Source organism: Xenopus laevis, chromosome 3L (assembly GCF_017654675.1).
Source record: "Xenopus laevis strain J_2021 chromosome 3L, Xenopus_laevis_v10.1, whole genome shotgun sequence".
NCBI classification, from domain to species: Eukaryota; Metazoa; Chordata; class Amphibia; order Anura; family Pipidae; genus Xenopus; species Xenopus laevis.
Window position 1 is genome coordinate 142,542,493 of NC_054375.1, and position 13,579 is coordinate 142,556,071.

Below are 13,579 nucleotides of genomic sequence, written 5' to 3' on the forward strand. Positions count from 1 at the left end.
AAGTAATGATAATGGGGGATTTTAATTACCCAGATATTGACTGGAGCAACGGTACTGCCAGATCAGTTAATGGGAACAAGTTTATAAACTTATTGCACGACAATTTTTTAGTACATGTTGTTGAGGAGCCAACCAGAACAAATGCTATTCTTGATTTAGTGATCTCAAATGACCCAGAACTTATAGCAAATGTGCAAGTCATTGAACCCCTGGGTAATAGTGACCATAATGTTATATCTTTTAATGTCTGGTGCAAAAAACAAAAATATACTGGGGCAACAAAAACCATGAATGGAAAAAGCTAATTTTAGTGCCTTGAGGGCTGCCCTACAGAGCATTGATTGGGGCATTAGGTTTTCAGCTAAAAACACAGAACAGAAATGGTTGTCTTTAAAATGATATTAAATCATTACTGTTCTCAATTTATTCATTTATTCCCTTAAGGACTTAACGTAGAAGCTCTAAGAATCATCCTGTGTGGCTTAATACAGAAGTAAAGAAGTTAATGGGAAAGAAGAGAAAGGCATTTAAAAACTACAAATCTGTAGGGACAGAAGCTGCATTTAATGAATATAAACACTGTAATAAATGTTGTAAATCAGCAATCCGGAAGGCTAAGAAAATAAATGAAGAGTTAATTGCGGTGGAGGTGAAAACTAACCCTAAAAAGTTTTTAAAATATATTAATAGTAAATAGATGCAGGTTGAGAGTGTTGCTCCATTAAATAATGGTACCAGTATGGTTGTAACAGATACAGATAAGGCAAATGTGTTAAATCAGTTCTTTTCTTCAGTGTATACAATAGAGGAGTCTGGGTTCACAGGCTCACTTTATAACTGCACGAATGGTTCAGCTCAATCTAGTCAGTGGCTGACTCAGGATATGATTCAAAAAGCTTTAATACAAATTAATGTAAACAAGGCTCCAGGGCCTGATGGCATACACCCCCGGGTTCTAAGAGAGCTTAGTTCCGTTTCAGACCAGCCCTTATTTCTGATTTTCTCAGATTCACTGTCATCTGGTATTGTGCCTATGAATTGGAAAAAGCTGATGTTATTCCAATATTTAAAAAGGCATTACGATCTCAGCCTGGCAATTATAGGCCAGTAAATTTGACATCTGTGGTGGGCAAATTATTTGAAGGCTTGTTAAGGGATCACATTCAAAATTTTGTCCTAATGAATGGCATTATGAGCAGCAATCAGCATGGCTTTATGAAGGATACGTCATGTCAGACAAATTTGATTGGATTTTATGATGAGGTAAGTAAGATTCTGGACAGTGGGGGGGGGGGGCAGTAGATGTGAGCTATTTGGATTTTGCAAAAGCGTTTGATACTGTGCCCCACAAACGACTGCTTTCTAAACTAAGGTCTGTTGGGCTTAATGAAGTCGTTTGCACGTGGATAGGAAACTGGCTACAGGATCAAGTACAGAGGGTGGTTGTTAATGGGACATTCTCTACTTGGAGATAGGTTCTTAGTGGGTCCCCCAGGGCTCAGTATTGGGTCCACTTTTATTTAACTTGTTCATTACTGACTTAGGGGAGGATGTTGTAAGTAATGTATCAGTGTTTGCAGACGACACAAAATTATCCGGCCCAATTAATTCCATCCATGATGTGGCATCCTTGCAACATGATCTTGACAAACTGGCAATCTGGGCAGCTAAGTGTCGTATTGAGATTCAATGTTGATAAATGTAAAAGTCATGCAACTGGGATGTAAAAATATCCAAGCCACTTATACCCTTAATGGGACTGCACTAGGCAAATCCATTATGGAAAAGGACCTTGGAGTCCTTGTAGATGATAAACTTGGCTGTAGCAAGCAATGTCAGTCAGCAGCATCAAGGGCAAATAAGGTCTTGAGCTGTATTAAAAGGGGCATAGAGTCAAGGGAGGAGGGGGTCATTCTTCCACTGTATAGAGCATTGGTAAGGCCCCATCTAGAATATGCAGTAGAGTTTTGGTCTCCATCACTCAAATAGGACATTATTGTATTAGAGAGGGTACAGAGAAGGGCAACTAAGCTGGTAAAGGGAAAATCTTAGCTATGAGGAAAGACTGGCCAAATTGGGGATGTTCACACTGGAGAAGAGGCGCTTAAGGGGTGATATGATAACTATGTATAAATATATAAGGGGATCATATAATAATCTCTCTAATGCTTTATTTACCAGTAGGTCTTTCCAGCTGACACGAGGTTACCCATTCCGATTAGAAGAAAGGAGGTTCTGCCTAAATATTCAGAACTGGTTTGTTACAGTGAGAGCTGTGAAGATGTGGAATTCTCTCCCTGAATCAGTGGTACAGGCTGATACATTAGATAGCTTTAAGAAGGGGTTGGATGGTGTTTAGCAAGTGAGGGAATACAGGGTTATGGGAAATAGCTCATAGTCCAAGTTGATCCAGGGACTAGTCCGATTGCCATTTTGGAGTCAGGAAGGAATTTTTCCCCCTCTAAGGCAAATTGGAGAGGCTTCAGATGGGTTTTTTTGCCTTGTCAACTGGCAGATAGGTAGTTAATAAAAATAAAAGGTTGAACTCGATGGACATGTGTCTTTTTTCAACCTTACTTACTATGTTACTATGTAACTATGTAATGTTGTTTATTACCCCAGTGGCTGAGCCACCAGAACAGGGCCCATTGTACATAGGTGCTCTCCAAAGGGACCCCTGGAGTGTCAGATGTGATTACTGTTATACTGTTATACTGTTATTGATATTAAATTATTCTGACACTGGTTAATGTTCTGCCTTTAGTGTAAGGTGTGATCCTAAAAATACCATACCCAGCCTCAGGGGAGTCCTGTGTTACCTTTATTGCTACATGCTCTGAAAGCATAAATAATAATGTACTTTTTTAAATGCTGTGAGCGCAAAAAATTTATCTCTTTCCTTCTTCCATCTGTATTCAGAACTGGAAATGGCCAGTGGCATTCAATTATCAGATACTAATTCTCCATAGATAGAAAGAACATGAGAACCTTAGACAGGGCCGGAACTAACAGAAGAGGCAGCTGCCTAAGGAGCAACAATGAGGGGGTGCTGGGTACCTGTCTGTTGAAGGGTCCGCTACGTACCCCATGTCTGGCTTTGTATGCTCCCTGCCTCCCAGGTTCACCGGGATGTCTCTTTTCTACTCGTGCCCTCCTCCGTGCGTGACATCATTTAGCAAGTTTACACATGTGAATGGAGGGGAGCGAGGCAGACAGCTGGGCTGTCTAGAGCGTCTGGTCAACTTGGCCAGCCCCTGCCCTTACAAGTAGCCAATAGGTGGCATTTGGGATTGAGCCAAAGTTTTGTTCTCACCTATAATAACACCAAATAAATGCTGAGTGCCAGCAGGGAGCAGAAGGGCTGGCTTGGTTCTAGCAAGGTTTTAAGGGAATTTTTTAGTAAAGGCAACAGTTAAGGGTACATTACTTTAATGTGTCAGAGTATAATTCAACAATTTTCTTTCTTGGCACCATCTGCCCCTTTATGATTATGCCATTATATCTGTTCCCATGTGCCTGTCAAAATTCAGCAGGACTATACAGGTATGGGACCTGTAATCCAGAATGCTTGAGACCAGGGGTTTTAATTTAGATCTTCATAAGTCTACTAGAAAATCATGTAAACATTAAATAAACCCAACAGTCCTGCAATATAGCCAGGTACCGAGACGGGTTACCCTCAGACTACCCACGCAAACCCAAAACTCAACCACCTTGCAGGTCATCCATCTGTACCCAACCCAATGTAGGACTCTAATGGGAAGGCAGTCTCCATTTTATCCAAATAATCCAAATTTTTAAAAATAATAAAACAATACCTTGTACTTGCTATAAACAACACAACGGGTATGGATTCAGTATAATTGACCTTTAACCACTGCTTCCGTCCAGAGAAGCAAATTATCCACCAAATGAAATTGTGGTCAATAATCGGTCTGACGCAGATCTTTGCTGCAAAAGTTACAACACTTGAGAAATAACTTTTGCTGCAAAGTTCTGCGTCAGACCGATTATTGACCACAATTTCATTTGGTGGATACCTTGGTCTTGATCCAAACTAAGATATAATTAATCCTTATTGGAAGTAAAACCAGCCTATTGGGTTTAATTAATGTTTACATTTTTCTAGTAGACTTAAGGTATGAAGATCCAAATTACGGAAAGATCCAATATCCAGAAAAATCCCAGCTCCAAACCATTCTGGATAACAGGTCCCATACCTGTTAGAAATTGTAAGCTACAAATTCCCTCAACAAAGTCTTCCTAGATCTGTAACGATTGAGTTGCATTGACATCAAGTTGCACTGCATATGCCCAACGGGTTTTATTAGGCTGTGGCTTTAATTAGGGGACAGTGGGACAATTAAGCCTGAATGTCCTCCAGCCCACGCTGTGATCTAACATGGTAAATCAGATTACAAAAAGATGAAGTATATTAAGGTTAAGCCTTCCAACGTTATTTGACCCATACAAAAAGGAGCTACACCTTAAACATGTAATACACAGACAAAGTGAAGATACAGTAATAAAGATAACAAAAAAGTTTTCAATGGGGTTTTTAAATGTAAATACATTTGTTTTAAGCTGCTTCTCACCTGTCCAGCGTCAGCAGACACTTGATATAGGCTGAAATGGTTCTGTTTGTCAGTAATGTAGAAGTAACAATGTGGATGCGACTGTTTAGAACCAACGAGACGTCTGCCATCAGTTCTTTCCCCACTGCAGCTCAGCACAGAAGTATTTGTAGCAACTTATCTTTCTATCTCTTGACAGCCAATCATTATATTTAGTGATTTATGCCTGAGATTTGGGGAGATTTATCTTCTTCCCCTGAAACATGAGTTATCTGGGTCTTCTCACGATGCATTCTATTGAAATTAGGAGGAGATATTGATAGGGTTAGATAGTTCTGCCCTACAACCAATGACTCACTGCTGATACCAGATCTTGATGGTTCAGACATCAGTTGTGTTACAATAAATAGGTGGAGGGTAAAATATCTGATGATTGCACTTCCTATTCTCTCTCTGCCACGATCTCACTTGTTATTACTTGTTTTTATATATGAATCCTTAATAACGTAAGTACAGATTTCATATTATAATAATGTGACCCACCTCTGCTCCCACCATTGTTTTAAGAGTTTTTGTCCACTTAGGGGCTGATTCACTAACTTCGAGTGAAGGATTCAAAGTAATCTGATAGCATACCTCTTTCCAAATATTACTAAAGGTTGCATTTAGGGGCATATTTATTGTGCTGTGTAACACAAAATCTGCTGAAAAATGGCAAAAACCCATTTCTGCGAGTTCTCGAGACCCGAAAACTCGAATTGATCGGCAAAAAAAAAAAAACTTGAATCGATCGAACATCAAGCAGGCTGTTAACCTATTCAAATGGTTCAAGGGACCTCTGCCATTGACTTCTACAGAGCCTCAACCGGTATAAGGCGGTGTAGCTATTCCAAAGATCGAGGTATAATAATGCTTGAATATTCAGGTTTTTTTTAAAAAAACTCGACCAATTTGAGTTTTTCTACCCGGAAATGTGAGTATTGACCAAAAAAATACAACTCAAAAACGTAATAAATCTGCCCCTATATGTAACGTTGTACCATTTCCTTTTGGTTCTTCAGAATGAGAAGGCTTGAGCCCATTGCAATGCAGACATTTTTAGACTCCTCCCAGGTCAGAGTTGTTACTGAAATATAATACAATGTGGATCCTATCAATTTCCATTCTTTTTGACATTCCCCATAGGATCTTCCTAAAATAAGGAAAAAAAAGGACTTAGGGGTGCAATATATCAAGGACTGAGTATGAGAAATAAATCTTGTGGCACTCACTAATGTCTTCTTTAAGCTTTGTGATTTCCGCCATGAGACGTTCTTCCATCTCTACTTGGGCAATTGGAATTCCAGATAATACTAAAGAGTAAAATAATAGAAATAAGGGTGTATTCTTTAGATCAAAACACTCCACAGGCAAACTGAAGTTCTGGACAATGTTTATTGTAGTAAACTGCTGCAAATGGCCTAACGTGATCCCTTAATCATAGGCTAACAATCCATTGCAAACAGCTGTTGATTTATACAGTAAAAATGAGTGACCCCATAGTGGACTTTCTGTAAAATTACTCCTATTTATTTAAATAATTTAAAAACCTTGTAGTAAAGTAAACATATTTAAACATAATATCATCACTAAAAGCCAAACAGTACTGTATATTATCATAGTTTGAGGAGGAAAAAAGCCAATCAAGATTCATTCTATGGCGCTTCCTTATCTAGAAGGATTTTTTTAGGGAATTACTTTCCTTGTTTTTCCCTTTTTCTTTTATTGTACTTCGTCCATTCTCTATCATATCCCTATAGGTGCTTATTGATGTGGTTCATGTAATACCAAATTATTTATATTATTCCATTGGTCGCACTATGGGGAAGAGGGAGGGGAAAAGTGGGGGGGGGAGGTTTTTGGATGAAAGAAAGGGGGGAGGGGGAGAAAAAACGGGCAAGCATGCCAGTGTATATGATTCATTAAGCTCCCTATCTTAAAGTATGTCTTCCCTTATGTTCCCTATAAAATCTGATGTGTTTCTCTAATAAAGATAGATGATATCATGTCTATAATTAAATTCACTTGGTATCCTAGTTTCTAATTTAAGGATCCAGAATGCCTCTCTGAGGTTCAATCTATGGATCACATCACCACCTCTAATGGGAACCCTTACTTGCTCAATTACTTTGAGTTTTAGATCCTTGATACCATTTGGGGAACATGTCATATAATGTTTCCTAGCGGGGTGGTATCTTCCGTGTTTGTAATGGTCCTTATATGCTCCGTTATCCTGTCTTTCAACATTCGGGTGGTGCGGCCCACATATTGTTTACAGCAGTGTCCGCTCTCCAAGAGGTATACTACATTCTTAGTGTTGCAGTTATAAAACCCTCTATTCTGAAATGATTGCCCCGACACTTTAGATTTGAACTCTGTACCTGTTGAGATTACTTTACACGTCTTGCCTATTTTTGCCCGTGAACCTTCACTTACAAAATTGGGTGGGACCAATGACACTTGACTATGTGCAGGTGTTTTCCCTTAGGTGAATGATTTAGTTTCCCGTTTTTTTCTCCCCCCTCCCCCCCCTTTCTTTCATCCTAAAACCACCCCCTCCTCTCTTTTCTCCTCCCTCTTCCCAATAATGCGACTTAATGGAATGATATAAATAATTTGGTATTACATGAACTACATCAATAAGCACCTATAGAGACATGATAGAGATTGGACGGGAAGTACAATAAAAGAAAAAGCAGTTTACTACAATAAACATTGTCCAGAAGTGCCGTCTGCCGTCTTACACCTTCTTCTGGATCAACTTGCAGTTCGGCAGTTTTCATTTAGGCAAAAAGGTTGAACTTGATTGGTCCATGCCTTATATACCATGTACTGTGTAACAATGGGATCTAGATTTTAATAGCAAGCCAATAGTGATAACTGAAGCTTCTAGTCTTTTAGATTAGATAGTTAGGTGCCATGTGACTTTTGGTTGAGTTTGGCCGGAAAAAGATGCTTATTTATGCTTACAAGGCACTAGAGGATAGGGTAACTTCACTTTTGTACACAGTTTTCTGGTGAGCTAAGGACTTGTATCTTCTAATGAAGTTTAGAGACTCTAGAGATCTGTATGTTCTTTATGTTCAGAGGATCAGTCCAGGTTTAGGTTTGATTTAAATCCAAGCTAGGCTCTGAAAGAAGCTTCCCCTTTAGCCGACAATATGTAGTAATTGTGAGGATACAATACAGATCCACTAGTGCAGGGATCCCAGATGTTAGGAGGTTTCTAGTGAGAGTTTTGCCATACCATGTTGCTGTTGGCTGTTTGATTATTGAATTGCAGTCAAGAACCAGTTTGCAATTGGCAGCACACCTTGCAATCATAAATGAGTATAGCACCATATACTGTTATATTAAACTACCCTTCATTATATGTGAGGGTACCACTGAGTGGGACTTGAGTCTAGCCCATGCTTTACTATATTGTAACCATAATAAGCTATTAGCAGCTCTTTATTACAAATTGAATTACATGATAATAGAAAGGATAGCTCCCTGGTAACAACAGAATTTACTGAGGGTATGTTATTACAGCATCAGATGAAAACAAATCTGTTACCTTCATTCCGTGTCTCAGTGAAGTTTTTCTCAATCTCCAACATTTGGGAAGAAAGAGCAGAATCTATAAAGAAACCCATAGCTTTGTGTCACAACATATCGGACAATTGTTGCAAAAAAGTTTTGTTCTCTTTACAGAATTTGGCAGGTTTCCAGTAACAAGATGGGCAATAATGGGGGCATGTATGGCAGATGCTAAACTCCAAGCTTTGCATTTTTGTTCCTCAGTGGCATGATGTTTCCCTATTGGGAAAGGGAACAAATCACTGGCACAAAGGGATAATGCTAGCAGGGCAAGCCCTTTGATGGTTTATTTTGGGATGTAATGTTTCAGGGCAAAAATACCTGACTGGTTCCCTTTCTTATTTCGGTTGGTTTCACTGTGCACTGGGAATTCATGTCTTCAGAGTGCCAGGGTGTGCGAGTGTACGTTTTTTTAAACACCCTTAATTGCCATTCACTAACAATATAATGTAGTGTAAAATGTTCAAAGCTCGACCCAATAAGTGATCTCATTGTTGGGATTGGCTTGAGGTTTATGAAATTTGTTCCTTACATTCCCTCTTTGTCTCCATGTTGTTTTGTTTGAGCTCCAACATTTGGGCAGACCTCCCATAGTCTATAATGAAACCCAAAGCATTTTGATAACCACATATATTATTACAGGTATAGGATCCGTTATCCGGAAACCCATTATCCAGAAAGTTCTGAATTACTGAAAGGCCGTCTCCAGTACATTTTCTTGTAGACTTAAAGGGATCCTGTCATTGGAAAACATGTTTTTTTCAGTTAATAGTGCTACTCCAGCAGAATTCTGCACTGAGATCCATTTCTCAAAAGAGCAAACAGATTTTTTTATATTCAATTTTGAAATCTGACATGGGGCTAGACATTTTGTCAGTTACCCAGCTGCCCCCAGTCATGTGACTTGTGCCTGCACTTTAGGAGAGAAATGCTTTCTTGCAGGCTGCTGTTTTTCCTTCTCAATGTAACTGAATGTATCTCAGTGGGACATGGGTTTTTAGTATTAAGTGCTGTTCTTAGATCTACCAGGCAGCTGTTATCTTGTGTTAGGGAGCTGTTATCTGGTTACCTTCCCATTGTTCTGTTGTTTGGCTGCTGGGGGGAAAGGGAGGGGGTAATATCACTCTACTTGCAGTACAGCAGTAAAGAGTGACTGAAGTTTATCAGAGCACAAGTCACATGACTTGGGGCAGATCGGAAATTGACAATATGTCTAGCCCTATGTCAGATTTCAAAATTGAATATAAAAAAATCTGTTTGCTCTTTTGAGAAATGGATTTCAGTGCAGAATTCTGCTGGAGCAGCACTATTAACTGATTCATTTTGAATTTTTTTTTTTCCCCATGACAGTATCCCTTTAAGGTAAAGATTACTTATTTGCAAAGCCCCCAGTGCCGAGCATTCTGGATAACAGGTCATATTAAAACATGACAGAACCAAATTAGTTACTGAACAAATATCTTTCCAGAATTTGCAGGTTCCTGATAACCTTTATTATCAGTAACTTTGCAAACACAAAGTGGGCAGTACCCTACCAGCAATTTGTAATCTAACAACCGCATCTCTAGTAGTGGGTTATTTTAGTTGTTCACACACACACGCACATATGTATATATATATAAATAAACCACCAACACATTGCTCAGTACTCTTCCATTCTGGTAAATATTAAACTGCCCATAATTTTTATACTTCTTTAATTATTCATAATTTTAGTATTTTGTAATGCTCGCTGCTATTCTTTACCTTGCATCTTATCTCTGGATGTTTGTGCATCATATATATATATATATATATATATATCATACTATAGTATAAGAAGTAAAGGGATATTAGTAGTGATGGACGAATCTGTCCTGTTTCGTTTCAATGGAAAAATTCACGACACAGTGAAAAACTTGCAAAAAGCATTGAAGTCAATGGGCTTCTAAATTATTTTGCCGCATGTATAAAAATTTGCACTTCTGTCAAAATTGACAGGCATCAAAATAATTGTGACGCCCATTGACTTCAATGAGTTTCGCAAATATTTCACCATTTTGTGAATTTTTCGGTGAAGTGAAACGGTGAAAAATTTGCGAAACGCATTGAAGTCAATGGGCGTCAAAATAATTTTGACGCCTGTCAATTTTGACACAAGTGCCAATTTTTATACATGCGACTATTTTGTCCAAAGGCATTAATGTCAATGGGCATCTGAATAATTTTGACAATTTTTTTTGCCAGTGAATTTTTGCTGCCGTTTCGTGAATTTATTTGCGGGCGGCAAAAAATAGAAATTTGCCGTAATTCATGTCTGATGAATTTATTCGCCCATCACTAGATATCAGGTATATCAACATTTAAAACTGTGATATTAAAAATCCAGAATGTGTCTGCATAAATACAGGGGTGGGGAGGGTGATTGTATGGCGGAAACTTCCCCTATTGTGGTCAGCCATCCAACATCTCTGCCTTACAAAATATGGTCTCCTCTTTCACTCCAGTTCTTTTGGACAGCATGGAATTTAGGAAATAAGGAAAAATAATAAGAGACCCCTTTCGTTTCAGTTGTATGACAGAGGGTTATACTTACACAAGATGAATAAAAAGGCAGCCATGATGATTAAGAGAATGAACATGGTGATGGTTAGACCCATTAGGATGAATACCAGCCTCCTTTGTGAGCATTTCTTCTTATAAGGTGCAGGAACTAAAAGAAACGGGAGGTACATTTATCCTATACTGAAGTATCCAGTATGGCTCCCACTGGTATTGCAAAGCTCTTTGGTTTGTCACCTTATCCTTTTATTCATTGCCTTATAAAATGCATAAGGTTAAATGTACAAGGTTATTTGCATATTTTTTTCCAATGAATTGTATTTATATATATATTTTATATGTTTCAGAAGTAATGAAAGGTTGGTAAATTGGGATTGACCCAAATGGATGACTTTTCGGGGAGGAGTAGCCTCTGGGCTACAAATGTCTGCTTATATTAATGACTTTGCTGTTGGAAGTAGGCCAGCCTATGTCCATTTGAAACACAGTAAGTTTAGTAAAGAGAACATTGTGAAACAGTATAGGCAAGCTGATTATCCAGAAATCATCCTCAAGCTACAGTAAGTACAGTGTCTCCCAGAAATATAAAAACCCATAATACTTGTCCTTATGTAGAGACAGACAGAAAACAACTGTAAATGTTAAGCTGGCCATAGATGTTGAGATTTTTAAAAGATCAGATCCTCATCGTGAGACCACGATTTTCTCGGAACGATCGTACGAATTGACCATCAACTAAAAAGACCAATGTGCCAGGAAAACAAAGGGGAGCTGCCTGCTTGGCCTGACCTGGCTGATCAATTTCGTGACAGATGTCGGCCGAAAAACCGTACTATGTACGATCGTTCGAATCCCACTAACCGCACGAAAATTTAGAAAGAATTGGTCAGACTTCCCTATAATCGGTCGTTCGGCAAGAAGAATTGTAGCATCTATGGGGAGCTTAAAGCCTACTGTGTCTCTTTTTTTATTTCTCACATATGAGCAACTGTTATACCTCCCAATGTTCCCCATTTAGGTGAGACAGTTCTCTATTCTTGACCCTGAAAGGTGTACGACTTACCAGAAAGGGAATCAGGACATGTCTCTTTTCCTACTTACTTTGAGTAGCTGTGTAATGTTCATGGTGTCCATATGTATTAGTTTGTGCTTAAACTCTTACCTGTCTGCAACACATTTTCGTAAACAGTCTCCATTACTTGTATTTGTGTTCTTTGTTTATCCCTTGTGTCCCTTCTGGCGGAAGGATGTTCTAACCTATTTTATGATGGAGTTTTCTGTTTCCTGGTCACTTAGTCATATTTAAAAACTCTCTCACCGACTCTGTCAATGAAACAGAGAGAATATCATAATAATGCACTTTTGTTGTTTTGTTAGTGCCATATATACTGTACCCATACTATGAGCACTTGTACTTGTTCAGGGGGCTGTTAAATGAGGTCCTCTTTTATTGTGCATTCACACAAGAAGCCCTTAGTCTAAGGATGGAGTAACTCTCTCCTTCCTGGGTCAAAACCTGACCCCTAGTTATAGCTGGTACATTAATATATATATATATATATATATATATATATATATATATATATATTGATGCGGTTTTAAGGGGTTTTTGCAAGGTAGTCAACCATGGAGCTCATCATTAGTGCAGGATTTAGTAAGGGGCAGCTAGAGCCTGCCACAGGTCTCTAGGAGAGATAGCCAGGTTCAGGGCTACCTAGACAAGCAGCTCTCAGCTCCACCAAGAAGTGTTAGAAGGGGTTAGACCCCCCATTGGCATTGTTGCCTAGAAAGGGAACCAGTGTACAGGTTTCAGGGATTAGATAGATGCCCAACTGGGTTCCCTGGAGGAGTCCCTTGAGGAAGAAGAGAAACTCTGGGTGGACTCTTATGAGTTATATTGAAGGGTAGGATCTGCTAATGTTCTGGTTTGTGAGTATTTACTGGCTATTCAATTATTGTGCCCTGTATTGTTGCCATATTCTCCTTTGTTGATCTGTGCTTTGGATATAGCAGTGATCAAAGTTGCATTGCACCCTGCCTCCACGCAGTTGTGAGGATCTACACCTGACAATAATAGATCTCATCTGGAGCAAATACAGTGGTAAAGCTCATAGTTTGAGTATCAGTGCGCTCCATTTTCTATAGCTTTACACTTGTACCAAACTTTAGAAGAGTCATTTTCTCATTCCCATCTATATTCAAAACTGGAATCTTCTGTTCAGTATTTCATTCTTCATCAGATATTAGTTCTCCATAGTAAGAAACAGCAACATTTACACAAGCAGAAGCCTTGCAGGTGACCGCCCAGTGGCATTTTGTGTCTGGACAGTCCATAACTGTCAGTGTTTGAATATACAACTATACTGTAGCTGCAACAAGGCCATAACACATGCTTTGCCCATAGCCTGTGCAGAGGGATTCTATTATAGGGGACATACACCCTCATGATGCCTAGTTTGGAGGGAACCTGAAAAGAAAGAAAGCCAATAAAAAAGTCTCGCTATAGAATTTTCAGGTGCGAGCTAGAAAGAGGCAGAATAGAAAGGATGATAATTGAAAGTATACAAAATAACTAATTAAGACCAATGAAAAAGCTGCTTCAGACAGGCCCATGTGTAACTTACTTAAAGGCATACTGTCATGGGAAAACATGTTTTTTCCAAAACGCATCAGTTAATAGTGCTACTCCAGCATAATTCTGCACTGAAATCCATTTCTCAAAAGAGCAAACAGATTTTTTTATATTCAATTTCGAAATCTGACATGGAGCTAGACATTTTGTCAGTTTCCCAGCTGCCCCAGTCATGTGACTTGTCCCTGCACTTTAGGATGGAACTACTTTC